The sequence below is a fragment of the Acomys russatus genome, chromosome 2, assembly GCF_903995435.1.
Source record: "Acomys russatus chromosome 2, mAcoRus1.1, whole genome shotgun sequence".
Taxonomy (NCBI): domain Eukaryota; kingdom Metazoa; phylum Chordata; class Mammalia; order Rodentia; family Muridae; genus Acomys; species Acomys russatus.
Window position 1 is genome coordinate 870,783 of NC_067138.1, and position 15,212 is coordinate 885,994.

Sequence of the window (15,212 nt, forward strand, 5' to 3'; positions counted from 1 at the left end):
CATCGTCTGTGGTCAAGGGCACAGAGTAACAGGTTGATTCCTGTGAGAGCTCTGGGCCCTGGGTCTTTGTCCCTGAGCCTTCTGTGTGTGAGGTTGAGGCAAGCACTGAGCAGGCTACCCAGTGGTTGGCAGGACTGACGACGGACGCTCACACACCACAGACCACGCTGTTACTCCCCAATCTTTCTGTGTGCCTGGTACCTGAGAAGGCCAGAAGAGGCTGTTGGATCTCCTAGAACTGGATTTACAATCGTTAACCGCTGTGTGGGCGCTAGGAACTAAACTCAGGTCCTCTGGAAGAGCAGTTAGTGCTTTCAGCCACCAAGGACTTCTCTAGCTCCGAATGCTTCTTTTTTTTTGGTTTTTCGAGACAGAGTTTCTCTGTGTAACAACTCTAGTTGTCCTGGAACTCTCTCTGTAGACCAGGCTGGCCTCGAACTCACAGAGATCCGCCTACCTCTGCCTCCCAAATGTTGGGAATAAAGGCATGCATCACCAATACCCCCCCTTTTTTTTTTTCCTGAGACAGGGTTTCTCTGTGTAGTCCTTGCTATCCTGGACTCTCTTTGTAAACCAGGCTGGCCTCGAACTCACAGAGATCCACCTGCCTCTGCCTCCCGAGTGCTGGGATTAAAGGGGTGCGCCATCACACCCCCCCCAAATGCTTCATTCTTAAACAGAAATCTAGAGCTAAGGACCACAAGCCTGTGAGGACAGCCTCCAACAGGAAGAATGAGGAGCCAGCTATAGTGATTCTGGCACCATGTGAGACCGGTGGGAGGCTGAAGCAGAGGACTAATGAGTTTGCAGTCAGTCAGGCCCTGTTTCAAAGAGGGACAGCAGGAGGGGACTATGTAATCTTAGTAAACCTTTGTCCTTGATCTTTCCCAACAATCACCCTGCTGACCTTTCGCCTCAGGAAACATATTTGGAAATAAGGGAGTACTTTCTTTTACATGGCTCTATTCGGGTATATTTGACATCAGCCACATTTCACCCTACAATATATGACTGGATTTAATAGCAAAGATAAGCGATATTCAAATTAAAACAAATCAAAATAAATTATGCTAAACTGTACTTTTCCTGATCTAGAAGCATCCTGAGGCAGTTTTTTTTTTCTTTTACATTTATTTAGAGTGTGGGAGGGTGGGAGCACACGCGCCACATGTACCTGTGGAGGCCAGAGGACAGCTATCAGTAGTCAGTTCTCCTCTTCCCTCATGAGGGGTCCAGGAATTGAAGGGTCCAGGAATTGAACTCATGTTGTCAGTCTTGGTGGCAAGCACCTCTACCGACAGAACCAACTTGCTGGCCCATCCTGAGACTCGTAGGATCTCTGCGTGCATGTTGTATGCTGTATGCCCGTGTGCTTGTGTGCAGGGACCTAGTTGGGTGCATGTTCATGTATTGCCAAGTCTAGCAGCCCCAGGGACCTGCCTGGTTTTGCCGCCTCTATTGGTGGGGCTGCAGGCATGTTGCCAGGCCCCCCCTTACACGGGCGCTAAGGATCTGAACTCAGGTCCTCGTATTTACAGGGCTAGCACTCTCCCAACTAAGCCGTCTCCAAGCCTGTTATGTATAAGGCACTGTGGGGTGTCCAGGAGTAGTCTAAGATAAGAGACTCATAGTTTAATTAAAATCATGGCTAATACACCTCTGGGGGCAGGCAGGGCAGCACTATGTTTGAGGAAGGAGGCAACAGTTAGAACAGGGGTTCCAACTGTGTCCCAGTCTTAACTCACAAAACAGACCTGCTCAGCTAGAGGCTGGGGCACTAGACCCCCACAATGGAGGACTCGGACTGGAAACCAAAGGGATTCCTTAGAGGAGAAAATTCCAGAAACATCTGGGTGAAGGCAGAGACAGGACTGAACATGGTTTGTTGAGACTTAGGGATATGAAGAGCGAAATAAAACGGGTAGCTGGCCCAAGCCACCTCTGGGGCCCGGGGAGATGACTCAGTCAGTGAAGTGCTTGCCATGTGAGGCTCAGGGCCCGAATTCAGAGCTGTAAACTTATGTAAAAGGCTGGGCACGGTGGCAGGATGCCAGTAATTCCTGAGCCAGGGAACTGGAGGGATCCGAGGCTTGCTGCGCAGGCGAGCTCCAGGTTCAGTGGAACTCAAAACAAAAAGGTGAGGAAGTGATTGAGGACGACACCTGACAGGGACCTCTGGCCTTAACATGCATGTGCACACAAGTGTACATACACAAACACATACAGAAATGTCCAAACCAAGAAAGCGTCTTTCGGCCGGCGTGGTGGCGCACGCCTTTCATCCCAGCACTCAGGAGGCAGAGGCAGGCGGATAGCTGTAAGTTCGAGGTCAGCATGGTCTACAAAGTGAGTCTAGGACAGCCAAGGCTACACAGAGAAACTCTGTCTGGAAAAACAAAACAAAACAAAACAAAACAAAAATCATCGTTCAGTTGTTCCTAGAACAGCAGCCTAAGCTTCCCAGGGCAGAAACAGGCTTTGTGCTGTACACGTTATGTATAGCATTTGTCAAAGAACCACCTGCCCTGGCTGCAAGGATCTTTTGTTTTTAGAGGCTGTGAGATGGGCCAAAGGTGCTGACTTTCCTATCAGAAATGTATGAGAGGCGCTCAAAGAATTTGGAGATTTGAGAACTGGTGTTGACAGTGGCGTCAGCCACTAAGTTACAAGGAGAGTAAACAAGAGCCAAATGCCGAGCTCACCTGGCCGTGACCTCAGGAGTCTGCTGTCAGGAAGGAACGGCAGCCAACGCCCACAAGGTTGCCTGGCTTCCCTCTGGGCAGAGTGTAGCTGCTCTAGCTGACAGGGACGGATGCTTGCTGTTCCTAACTGGCTCCATGTTATTTTGGACTCTGAGTGGGGCTGGCCAGAATGCTAGGAGTGTTCTGGAAGGGCTGTCCCAGACACACCAGCTGCGTCCTTATTAGGCCTCCCTAATATAGCGTCCTCTTTCGAAGCACAGAAGTTGCTCTGCTTTGGGCTTTCTTGTGCGTGCTGCTGCCTCTGAGAGTCAAACGCTCTGCAGCTGGCCTGGCTCTGTGGCAGGGCAGGACCCCCACGTCTATCTGCTCCCTTGTGAACCGACAGCGTGTGGGCGCCTTTAAGACATCACTGACGGAAGCCATGGCAGAACACACACTAGTTCTGAGCCTTTTAGTCTCCACAGTGGCTTAGCTTTGCTCCAGGGTCCGTCTTTGCAGGGACAGCCTCCTTCAATGCTTTAGCCAGTGTGAACTGCTTTCCTCATCAGGCCTTGCCCTCCCTCAACTCGGCTTCGAGCACCTGCTCACTCTAAGACCTTGTATGGTCCTTTCCAGGCATAGCTATGAAGTAACTCTGGCTCCAGGGAAGGTTCTAGAGACTGAGACCTTGCTGAAAAACCCATTGTCTCCAAGGATGTGACGGTTAGACTGGGCGGAGGGCACTGGGGAACTAGGTGAGAGTCAGGTCCTACTTTGACAGACTGAGCTCTTCAGGTAAGGGATGGAGAAAAGAGCAGCCGGTGAGGTTTGGGGTAACGCCTCCCAATGCCAGGTGGAGCGAGGAAGCTGGGAACCACTGGGTCTAGAGAGGAGGAGGTGGGTGTGGAGGCGCAGTGTGGGTGGCCTGCTTGGCTCTCTTGGAGAAAGTTCTTTAAAGGCTAATTTGCAGCTGGATCAAACAAGTCCTCTGAGCTGCTTCTCCTGTCCAGTGTGACCTACACCTCGCTACTCCTGTGGCAGCGCCTTTTGCCTCCTGGGCTCTCTGGGAAGCAATGTCACAGTGTTCTCTGCTCCCCCCCCCCCCAGACAGTGGCCTGAAGCATGCTCGGGCTGCCCAAACTGCTAGCCAATCGGTTTGTCCAGAGCTGTAAATAAAAGGGCACATATGCACAGAGAAGGGGCTATTAGAAGAATCTAGATTGAATTACACAAACCAGTTGTGGGGGGGGGGGGGGGCAAGCACATTGGGAAGGGGGAGGGGCGGCGGTGAGCGCAGAGGGAAGCCTAGATGCCTTTCAAGGAAATCTCCCAGTACAAGTCTGCCTCAGCAGGACTGCCACCTCAGGCTCATTTCCCTAGGGACCCAGGTTCCAGTCTGGCCATGTTCTCAGCAGTGGGCACAGGGTCTCAGTGCTGAAGCTTTCTCTGGGATGCACCTTGTTTTCCAGTGGAGTTTAGATGGCACGAGCTTCTGGAGCCCAGCTCTCCGTGTTTGGGGAGACCTCTGGGGTACCTCTGTAGTGTCAGCAGGGATTATTTCTTTGCACCAGTGATGGTATTTGCTTTGGTTACAAAACCAAGGTTAGCCTAAGTTTTGTTTTTAAAAAGCAGGCACATAGCATCTGCTTTTGTCCTGAGGATTCAAGAGATTAGTTTTTGTTGTTGTTGTTTGTTTTTTGTTTTTGTTTGTTTTATTATTTTTCCGAGACAGGGTTTCTCTGTGTAGCCTTGGCTGTCCTGGACTACTCGCTTTGTAGACCAGGCTGGCCTTGAACTCAAAACGATCCACCTGCCTCCGCCTCCCAGGTGCTGGGATTAAAGGTGTGTGCCACTACAGCCAGCAAGAGGTTAGGTTTTGTAACGAACAAAGCAAGGATTTGGTGTAAAGATAGGCCTAGGTCCCAATCTGACACATGGCTTGCCAGGTATGGAACTCGGGGAAATCAGTCAACCTCACCAAACGTCATACAGTAAACTGCTGTGAGACTCTATCAGAGCACATGTCACCCTGACATAAGTGCTCGGCAACGCGTCACTACCATTGTTCTGTCTCTGGCAGGTGACCGGTGTAGTTTCCATTTCCAGAAAATCCCAAAGCCTTTAGGTCTGAGGTATTTGTTGGCAAATTATCTAACCGTCAAAGGCACAGCAGCACACACTTGCCATCCCAGCACTACAGGGAGCCATGTAGCAACCCACAAAGCAGAGTCAAAGGGAATGGAAGGGCGGTGATGTCCCTTTCTCCTGCCCCTACTGCACTATCTCCCCTCCCCCGGCCCCGCCCCAGTGCTAGGCCTGAGCCTGTGATCTGTGTCCATCACATCTACACTGGCAGCCTCACCTGCAGCCTCAATCTACTGTCCAGAGCAGCCTCCACTCTCTCCCTAGTGTTACCTGAGACTGAAGTACTTCTCCTCCCCCGACCCTCACCCCCTCCCTAGCTCCCAGTAGGTGAAGGGAGGGTTGGTCCGATCCCAAGATGGCAGGATAGGTCTGCCCAGGCTGGTGTATGCCCATCGCAGCTGTCTGTTCGGCCTACAGACTAAGAATAGCATCTCTGACGGCTATGGATTAAGACAGGGCTGTACTAGGTGTTTATTTTTACACTCTGGCGTCAGTATCAAGTTCTACTGGTTACTGGCCAAATGTAGGGCAGCTTCCTGCTATAGGAGTGGCCTTGGGCTTCTCCAGGTTGCTCAGTTGGGTTCTGGAGGAAGCAAGCTTTGTGGGAGAAGACAGTTGAGACAGGTGAGTGGAGCAGGGCATGGTGGCACACGCCTTTAATCCCAGCACTCGGGAGGCAGAGGCAGGTGGACCGCTGTGAGTTCGAGGTCAGCCTGGTCTACAAAGCGAGTCCAGGACAACCAAGGTAAACACAGAGACACACTGTCTTGAAAAACAAAACAAAACAAAACAAAAACAGACAGGTGAGTGGAACAGACATACGTCATGTATCCAGGTATCTAGTCCCAAGTCTGTGAGATCAGGCGGATCTCAGGCTGAACACCTCCTCAGGCAGGCAGGCCTCCTCCAAAAGAGCTGACAGGTTGTTCTGGTCAGGACATTAGGGACACACATTTATAAACTGGTTGTATTGACGTGATCTGAATAAAATCAGGGAAGATTTTCCACTCAACTTTCTGAAGCTTGACCTCGTCACAAACTATACTAGTTTGGTGTGGCAAGGAGAAGAACAAACAGACTACTTGGGGGACGTTATAGGACGCATGAGACACAGGGCAGGCCGAGGTTGGCCTCATCTGATTTGCCGTTTTCAGGAAGAACATCACATTTCTTAGAAATGCGTGATGGCAGGGCTGCGCTCCAACAGGACACAACAGGCTAGCGCCACCAAGAAACCAGCTGTCTGGCAAGCAGCCAGCACCCACGTCAGCTCTCTTCCCAAACGCCTATGGAGGGCGGGGGTCCCAGTAACCTTATATAAGATGACTACCACGTGTGGCGCCCCAAGGCTGTTTGCATCACCCCACTGCAAGGCAGCTCCTGGCAGCTCTCTCCCTGCCCCACGAGGCAGACAGGACTGTAAGGAAGCAGACAGCTGGACAGCTCATGTAAATAGACGTAGACTGGCCTAATGAGGGGCTACTTATCGAACAGCAGACTGTTGGGGAATGACAAAAATGCGCCACACATCAGGTAGGAATGCTGAAGTACAAAAAAAAAAAAAAAAAAAAAAAAAAAAAAAGAAAAAAAAAAAATCCAGGGACGCACATAGAAACAATGACTCTTTCACCTCCCTGCTGCGGTAGACTCAGAGCAGCTGTATCTGTGACACAGGCATTGACTCCTTACAGAGCCAGGGTGTGAACTCAGTCAACACATTCTTTTTCTGTCGCTCAAGGCACAGCTACTCGCTCATTGGAACAACCACAGCAGCCCCAGGGACAACACAGGTTTGATCACTGGTGATAGAGGCAGTGGAGCTCAGCTCCCTCTGGAAGCTTCCTTGCCCGGTATCATGGCAGGGTACCCGAGGACAGGAACACTGCTTTCATTCTTGGCTTTTCCTCTGATGTGCCTGGGGCCACATGGGGTGGGTACCTGTCCTCTCAAGCTCCAGGTCTGCCACCTGGAAAAGGGTCTACTACTTGTAGTTATCTTCTGGTGTGAAGTAAGAACAGGATTTGGGGGGGGGGGCGGCGGGGAGGTTGGGTTGGGCGTGGTGGCACACGCCTTTAATCCCAACACTCTGAAGGCAGAGGCAGGTGGATCGCTGTGAGTTCGAGGCCAGCCTGGTCTACAAAGTGAGTCCAGGACAGCCAAGGCTACTCAGAGAGACCCTGTCTCAAAAAACCAAAGGGAAAAAAAAAAAGATCAGGAAAGGTAAAAGTTCTGAACCAACGTCTTTCGGAGCTACACCTATTCGCGCAGTCAGGCCCCTGGCTTCCTCCTGGGCCCTCATCTAGGACAGTGGCCATATTGGAGAGTAGGCTTGAGAAACAGGTGGACTAGTTAAGGATCTGCTTAGCGAGGAAGGCAGGAATGTGTGAGAAACACGGCAGCAGCAGGGAGCTCCTCCCCTGCCCCCCTGCTCTCTGTGGGAGTTGCTCGTGGTGACCCAGCACACTGGTTGAATCTAAGGTGTCGCCGATGCACAATTAGCAGCAAGAGTCACTGACTTGGTTTTAAAGGCCCCAGAAAGCCACACCAAAGGCGGCGCACCAACGGCAGCGGACTAAGCGCCAGGCACAGCCAGCCCCGCCCGAGCCCCGCAACTCCTCAGGTGGCCAGGTCTCTACAGCTCTTAGAGGCGGAAAAGAGAAATCTATTTTTCATTGTTACTGACACACTTTTACTGCCGCTGCCTTCTCTGAGAATCAAAACAGACAGGTGACCCGCTCCTGCCAGTTCTAATGACACTCCCTGTCTTTGGAGAAGTGTCCTGAGTGACCAGCGAGCCCAATCTAGAAAGGGCCAGAAAGCAGCTATCTGGACCCTACGGTCATATAGTTAGCTATGTGCTCCTTGGCCTCCCTTTTTCTTTTAACATTTTATGGTAAATTGACTGTTTCTAGCTATATACTTATGGGGTTCAAAGTAACGTTATGACTTACAAATGAAACATGAAATAAGTAAGTCAAATGAATTAATGTCACTCCCAATACTTAATTATTGTCTGTGGCTAGAACATCTAAAATTTATTGTCAGAAAATATGAAACGTACGACTTTTTAAAAATGTGAAAATCACTCAGTAGAAGTCATACCAAAACCACACTGGCATGGGCTACACTTTGCTGGCCCCAGTTCTAGAGTGTGTGTGTGTGTGTGTGTGTGTGTGTGTGTGTGTGTGTGTGTGTGTGTATGTATGTATGTGTGTATGTGTGTGTCTGTATATATGTATATATGTATGTATATGTGTGTGTCTGTGTGTATATGTATATATATGTATGTGTGTCTGTGTATGTATATATGTATATATGTGTCTATGTGTGCATATATGTATATATGTGTGTGTATATGTATGTATGTGTGTGTCTGTGTATATATGTATGTATATATGTCTGTGTGTATATGTATGTGTATGTATGTGTGTCTGTGTGTATATGTATGTGTATGTATGTGTGTCTGTGTGTACATCTACATATGTATGTATGTGTATCTGTGTGTACATATGTTGTCTTAGACCCTAAAGGCCTCACTATGTAGGGCGGGTGTCTAGGAACTCTGACTGTGCTGAGTCTGCTGAGAGCAGCTCTCTCTTCCCCCTTTCCACACAGCTGTTGGGGGTGTTATTGAGGCATCATTCTAGAGCTCAGCGGAAGCCTAAACCACGTCTGTCTCCATTGCTGCTGAGTACCCCCACCCCGCGCTTTAGCAGCGTCTTGTCTTTCCCTCAGCTCCCAGGCTTCAAATCCACACTGAGCCGCCTCAGGGAGCTACCGCTTCCTGACTTCAGTGCACGGCATGGGTCAGGACAGGAAGATGGCCCAAGGGCAGGGACAGGCTGACTGGGTGCCGGAGCTCCCATAGATCGTGCCAGGCACTGTAAAAAGAAGCTGCCTGTGGATGATGCAGAAGTAGTTATAAATCTTTGGGGTTTTATCACCCCGGGTACTGGGCACTAGAAAGAAAGAAATGGCTGACAGCTAAGTACTGAATCCTGTAGCATTACCTGTTACTTTTTCTTTCTTTCTTTCTTTCTTTCTTTCTTTCTTTCTTTCTTTCTTTCTTTCTTTCTTTCTTTTTGGTTTTTCAAGACAGGATCTCTCTGTGTAGCCTTGACTGTCTTAGACTCCCTTTGTAGACCAGGCTGGCCTCGAACTCACAGCGATCCACCTGCCTCTGCCTCCCGAGTGCTGAGATTAAAGGCGTGGGCCACCACCGCCTGGCCGCATTACCCATCGCTTATTAGATGTTCTGCTATCCATAGTGCTAGCTGTTGGTCATAAACACATTTCTGATCTTCATAATAACTAAGTACGCAGAGTACGTATCCTAGCCCTACTTTGCAGCTGAGGAAAGCAACATATCTGGGCTTGGCCATCTGCATGACTCGTTCCAAGTCCTGCTCTCGCTGCCTGATACGCTGCTAATGTCCGGGGTAGGGAAGAGAACTAGGTAGAGAGAGGCCTGGACTCGAGGCCTGTTTAGATTTTGTTGTAAATAGCAGCAGTCTGTTGGTTTGTCCTTCTCAATAATATGGCCGTTAACAAGTGACAGGACATTAAAGATCACAAACTAGGCAGTTTCCTATGGTAGTGACTGACTGACTGACCTCAAGTCAATGCAGTTACAGTCACACTTAACCTGGTGGCAAATTTGAGCTAATACTTCCGAAGACTAAACAAGGCGTACATATGGCCATCTCTGCCCAGCGGCTGAGGACGTCTCTTCCAGTGCTTGGAGTTTGTAAACACTTTGACCTGAAATTAGTCTCCCAGCTTCCCAAAGCCCAGACTGTTAGCTGCCAATCAAATATTCATCCTTATGCTTTTTCAGCTTTGGTAACCGTGGCCGAAGGCAACGTTTTGTCATCTTGAGTTAAATTCTGTACTCCCATTTCCCTTGCAGCAGTGAGCGTGCGTGCAGAGGAAGTGTGTCGTCTCTGCATCCTTCCTCTCCTCCCTGTCCTACGGCTAGCAGGTAGGCAGGTGGGTGTGACGGCTGCAGCTGCCACCTAGGGTCATACCGACGGCCTGGGAAGAGCCGGACAAAACCCTGCGAGGGGCCTGGACGGACGGCCAGCGCCGTGTAATGCTGCACCAGGACTGGACTGGACTGCTGCAGCTGCTGTGTAGAAAAGCTTTCCATCTTGCCAAGGCCACACAGTTTGAGTTTCTGTTACTAATGCACAGTCCACTTCAGATGTCCAACAGCATCCCAGGAATCACCAGGCCTCGCTGTCTGTCGCCTTTCTCCACCCTCACCGCCACTAAAGAGTAACCATAATTACCATTTGTTTGAATCTTTACAAGATCTAATCTTTACAAGACCCTGACTCATCCTCTTCGGTGAGGGCTACTGCAGCACTCTCAGGCTCCTACCAGAAGAACTGACTGAATGTTTCAAAGTGACCAGCAGAGAGGACTTTGAGTATTTCTAAGACAGTGGGACATGTTTAAGGGGAGAGGTATGCCGCTCACTCTGACGTCATCATTTTATGTTACGTAAACACATAGGAATTGCCATCCTGTGCCACACTTGCGGGTCCGTTAAAAAAAAAAAATCTTCAAAGGCTTTTATAAAATCCAAACATCTCAGAGGTGCACTGACCTTTCACAATCACCTCTTGCCCTGTGGCTTCTACCACCTCTGTGCTGTCTAGAAACCACTCCTCATCTGTCTAGATAATGCCCACATATCCTTCAAGATTTTCCTATAGCCTTGTGATTCCCTGTTTAGCAGACTAGTCACAGATGAAGAAAGGCCTGACAGTCATCCTTATAAAAGAAGCAAGACATGAGCATAAATATGGCCCTAAGGGTTATAAAGTATTTTAACTATGTTATACACTTTTCTCTTTTCTCTTTGGTTGCATGCTACAGGTAGAAGCTGTGTTCTTCCTCTTTGTAGCTACCTAACCCGAGTCTAAAGCCTGACATGCAGCCTTAAAATGTGTCCTCACGTTATACCTGTCAGGCAAGGACTCTATCTCTGAGCTGCAAAGATGCCTTTCTGCAGACTGGACTGCAGCTATCACAGTGTGGGCAGTTTATCTAGCCAGATTTTAGCTCTTCCTGCCGGGTTGTGGGGACGCTGGGATCTGCAGAGAATCCCAGACCCCCCCCCCCCCCCGGTCTTTCTTCCGACCTCACCCTTTAACCTCACCAGTCTTCAGTTTTTCCATTAGCTGTTTGTTCATGGGACTGCTGAGTAGCAAGGAAAGAATGCAGGATGGGTGGCAAAAAGTCCAGTACAATTTGGTTTTTTCTCCCTTAAAAGGGCAGGGTGGGGGGTGGGGAAGAGGGCAGTCTATAAAGTTACATAAGACCGCTGTCCTTGCTGGGAGCTGTTCCAACTCCATCTGGAAGGCTTTTCAAGGCTGTTCAGAGCTTCAAGGAAAAGGCTGGGCATTTCCTGCTAGGTTAACCTATCCTGGGCCATCTCTAGAGGCAGGGAGGTTCTGATAGGGGTGGTGGTGGGGGACGTGAGGCTTCACTCCGTTGCCGACTGCAGCCCCACTCGGGTCACTTGGGGACAGAACACTGCATCAGCTACTTGAAGTCAAACTCCACAGGGACAAGCCCCTTTGCCAAAACAAAGCCTATCTGGCATCAGGCTTTTGGGGCCCACTCCAAAAGAGGCGGGGTCTTGGGAATCCTACAGCCCAACCCAGCAGCTCCCCAAGGTCTCCCATCCCTACTAAGGGAGATATACAAGTGACCCCAAGATACTTCTCTTATCCCAGTAAGTTAGTTAGTAATCACCAGTGGGTACCTACTAAGTACAGTGGGTACCTACTAAGTGCCAGCCCCTACACCATGTGGACACACAGACCTGCCAGCTGGCTTCATGCAGCTTCTAGTTCACCTAGGGAAACCAAATAAAGGAGCATAGGATATGGGCTGTGCTGCAAATGACAGCACACTTGCCCAACGTGCAAAAGGCACCGTTCTATCCCCAGCATAGGCCCCTACTAAAACATGAATATACAAATTACTATTCAGGCCCTCAGAATGGCTGTATTCCAAACAAAAAGTAAATCATAAAAGTCACTAGGGTGAGTTCAGAGGCTGAGGTCTTGCCTGACATGTGTAGGTTTCTGGGTTCGCCTCTTAGTGACGAACACACACAAACGTAAAGTGGGCTGAGGAGACGGAACAGTGCTTAGACCATTTGCCGTTTTTTATAGAGGACCTGGGTGTGTTCCTAGCACTGCCACAGCAGCTCATGACCATCCACACCTCTAGTTCCCATGGTCACACCACACACACACACACACACACACACACACACACACACACACACACAACCAAGCACTCATCTACATACAATCAACCTAAGTTAAATCTTCTAAACACTTATCTTACAAATCTGAAGTGTATATATATATATAATTATGTATGCATGTCATATATATGACACACACACATGGAGCTGTGGTGACAATTCAGTCCCTAAAGTGCTTGCTGGACACACATGAGGATCTGAGTTGATTAAACCACATAAAAAGCCACCACGGTTGTGTGCATTTGTGGTCCCAGGGCTGGGAGCTGGAAACAGATAGCTTAGCCTAGCTGGCAAGTTCCAGGCCAGTGAGAGACCTTGTCTCTCTGAGGAAAAAACAACACTTGAGGTTGTTCTGTCTTACACACACACGCACACACGCACACACGTACACACACACACACACACACCTATGTATACATGAACATGTATGCATGCACAGAGTGTGGTAGTGCACATGCACACACGCTCAGTTTTGTTCAGCAGCCAACTTTTAAAAATACATTTACTTGGGGTATGCTTGTGGAGGTCGGAGGACAACTTTGAGCAGGAGCAAGGGGGTCCAGTCCTTGCAGCTGACAACTCCAGCTGTCAGTCTTGGCAGGAAGAGCCTTTACCTGCGGAACCATCTCACCAGCCCCAGCTAACACCTTTTAAAAAAGGGTTTACTTTTATTTTATGGGCATTGTTGTTTTGCCTGCATGTCTGTGTGTGGGTGTTGGACCTCCAGTAACTAGAGTTACAGACAGTTGTGAGCTGCCATGCGGGTGCTGGGAATTGAACCTGGATCCTCTGGAAGAGCAGCCAGTGCTCCTCACCATCTCTCCAGCCCCAACATCTTCATTAATTAGAGTCTGCTTACACTGTACTAGTGACTATAACTACTACAAGAGATCAACAACCCAATCCCAGTTGAGGTCTACCTTGGTTCACAGACTTTGCTGGAGTTGAGCCTTTGATTATATTTCATATTTATAAGCAAACCACCTATTATCCATTACAACTTCAGGCCATTTATTTTCATTTCTTTGGTCAATGTAGAGAGCTATGAAAAATGGAGAACAACTTGAGTTTTTTTTTTGTTTTTGTTTTTTTTGGTTTTTCGAGACAAGGTTTCTCTGTGTAGCCTTGGCCATCCTGGACTCACTTTGTAGACCAGGCTGGCCTCGAACTCACAGTGATCCACCTGCCTCTGCCTCCCGAGTGCTGGGATTAAAGGCGTGTGCCACCACGCCCGGCACAACTCGAGTTTTTAATCATCTATCTATCTATCTATCTTTCTTTCTTTCTTTCTTTTATTGTTTTTGAGACAGAGTCTCACTATGTAGCTCTGGTTGCCCTGAAACTCATTACGCAGACCAGGCTGGCCTTGAACCCACAGCAATCGACTGCCTCTGCCTCCTGAGTGCTGGGATTAAAGGCGTGCGCCACCAACATGCGGCTGTTTTTACTTTTTCTTAAGACAGGTTGTTGCTATACAGACCAAGCTGGATAGAAACTGTGATCCGGGCTGGAGAGATGGCTCAGAGGTTAAGAGCACTGACTGCTCTTCCAGAGGTCATGAGTTCAATCCCCAGCAACCACATGGTGGCTCACAACCATCTATAATGTGATCTGATGCCCTCTTCAGCACTGTATACATAATAATAAATAAATCTTTAAAAAAAAAAAAAAAAAAGAAAAAAAAAAAGAAACTGTGATCCTCCTGCCTCTGCCTCCCAAGCAGTTGCAATTACAGCCCTGTACTCACCATGTCCCCGTCTGGCTTCCATCCTAAAGAGGACAAATTCCACAGCACTGGGCGAGTAACATGATCATCACGTTCTCAGACTCATTTAAAACGTCTGAGACCTATTTATGCACTTTTAAGTCTTTATGTGCACAGGTCTTTTGCCTACATGTATGCCTGTACACTACACAAGTACCTGGTACCACTGGAGGCCAGATGAGGGACCTCGGACCCGCTGGGCCTGGAGTTACACGTGACTGTGTGCTGGGAACCACACCCAGGTCCTTTGAAAGAGCAGCGAATGCTCTTAACCACTGCGCCATCTCTCCAGGCCTCGGAGTCATTTTCATAACAGAGATAGTAATACCTTCTAACAGGGGCAAGGAGAAGCTGGAGAAAAGGTAGGTGGTGGCGGAGACGGCGACAGGTATTTAGTGAGGGCTCAGCAAATAGCAACTAGGACACGTGTAGACCAGGACCTGCCTTGCTTGAACCCGGTTCCAGCTCCTGCCTCGCACAGCAGGGAAGCACGGCGTTGTCATGGCCACCGGTTTCTGTCCAACAGCTAACCGCACCGCATCCTTTAACCTCTCTTCACAGCTCTGCTCTTTGTTCTACTGTAAAGTGACCCCGACATGGGAAACATCCCAAGAGAACGCAGGGAAAGAAAGGCACAGTGAACCTGAAGCTCTCTGCAAATCAAGAATTCCCCATCCAATAAGCCCTGCTAGGCACATGCCGACCTGAACTGCCCACCGTCTGCGGAACACGAACTCACGGGCTAGCAAGCTTCTGCTGGAGAGCCCATGCTATTTCCACGCACAACATCCCACAACTCTCGATGGCCCCACAGCACCGCTTTAGAAATCTCTTGCGGGGACTGGTGGCACACACCTTTAATCTCAGTACTCACAAGGCAGAGGCAGGTGGAGTGCTAAAAGTTTGAGGCTAGCCTGGTCTAAGTTCTGGGTCAGCCAGGGCTACATAGAGGAGATCCACCTGCCTCTGCCTCCCGAGTGCTAGGATTAAAGGCGTGCACAAGTCTCACTTTAAATGCAAGATATTGATTTAATTGGAACTTGTAAAGAAGGTACGTTATAAACGCTGTTTTTGCTTTCCATGCTAGGAAGTTTAAAGGTATTTAAAACCAAAAAGTAATAGCTAAGTTTGGTGTCACAAACTACAGCAGCAGCACTTGGGAGGCATTGGTGGGGGGCAGAAACTCAAGATCAGACACATGGTAAACAGTGAGTTCTAAGCAGGCTGTGCTCAGAACACACACACACACACACACACACACACACACACTCCCATGTACACACACAGACACACATGTAGACACAGAGACATACAGAGACACATATACACACAT